The following is a 1,659-nucleotide window of genomic DNA, read 5'->3' as shown; positions in this document are numbered from 1 at the left end:
CAAGTTGTACCAAAAGTCATAGTTTAGAAACTCGAGTCTTTTCCCTACACAGATAGCAAAAGGGTTCCATGGAATTATGATTGCAACATGATGATCCCGAGAGAGGAAAACTCGGTTAGCACTTCGAAAGAGGGCCAAGATGTTGGTTTCTTCACACCGTGGAAGGTGCTATGACCCTGCAAGTACAAGAACTGAGGCCATTAAAGGAAAAACCTTAACAGTCGATCATAAGAAAGAAAAGAAGGCTAGATTAGAATCACCTATTAATGAGCCAGTAACTGAGAACGAGGCTAAGGAATTCTTAAAATGCTTAATGTTTAGCGAGTATAGTGTTGTAGAATAGCTACACAAACAACTAACTTGTATATCAGTACTGGTCTTGCTCTTGAGCTCAGAGACACATCGTAGCACGTTGATGAAGGTGTTAAATGAAACTTATGCCACTAATGATATCTCTGTAAACAAGCTAGACCATCTGGTTAACAATCTGAGTTTCAAAAATTTTATCTTTTTCAATGACGATGAAATACCTCCAGGGGGCATGGGATCCACGAATGCTTTACACATCACCATCCGCTGTAAAAGATATACATTACCAAGGGTGTTAATCGACAATAGATCTGCGCTGAACATCTTGCCTTTATCCAAACTGAGTAGATTGCCAGTAGGTAGCTCTCACATGAAGATGTGCCAAAATATAGTGAGAGTATTCGATGGTATAGAAAGGAGGGTGATGGAGAGGATTGAGATACCTCTTTTAATTTGTTCGAACACATATAAGGTAGGCTTTTTGGTGATGGATATCAAACCTTCTTATAATTTCTTGTTGGGTAGGCCTTAGATTCATCCGGTTGGGCCAGTGCCATCGTCAATACACCAAAAACTGAAGTTGGTAACGAAAGGTTGACTGGTAATGATAAACGTTGAAGAGGATATCATTGCATCCGTAACTAGTGACGCCCTATACATAGGAGCGGATGAAGAGGTAATAGAATGTCCTTTCAATCACTGAAATTTGTTAATGCAACTTTCATTGTTGAAGGAAAGAAGATCCCAGTGCAAAGAATATCCAAAACCACGAGAATAGGCCTGTAGTTAACAGTTGGGAAATGAGACTTACCTGGAAGAGGGCTCAAAAAATACCTTCAAGGAAGTTCCCAGGCACCAATGCTAATGGACAAACAAAACCGCTTTTGTTTAGGGAACAAGCCAGATGTGATACAAAAGAAGAATGAGCTGGAGAAGAAGCAAGAAATGAGAAGAACACGACTAAGTTGGGGAGATTTCAAATGGGAACCGATAATCTTTCCCCATATATTTAAAATGTTCGTGTCAGGAGAAATCATTTATCTTGAACAAAAGATGTCATAAAAAGAAAGCCCGGAAGAAATTTTGGAAAACTTTAGAATCAATGCTATATCCAAAGAAAGAATTGGGAAAACCTATTAGACATTTGTCCTTATATCCCCGAAAGTGTTCTGAACAATTGGACTGTGGAAAAGATCCCTGTAATTTTTAGAACTAATTCAGAGTACTGTTCAAAACACATTTATTGCTCTAAGCGTGGGAGCAATAAGAATCCTTTTGTGAAAAAAATATATGTCCAATATCTTTATTTCAATAAATTGCATCTTTATGTCTCATTTTAGCAAATATTCT

Source organism: Gossypium arboreum, chromosome 8 (assembly GCF_025698485.1).
Source record: "Gossypium arboreum isolate Shixiya-1 chromosome 8, ASM2569848v2, whole genome shotgun sequence".
Classification (NCBI taxonomy): Eukaryota; Viridiplantae; Streptophyta; class Magnoliopsida; order Malvales; family Malvaceae; genus Gossypium; species Gossypium arboreum.
This window is presented reverse-complemented; position numbering follows the sequence as displayed.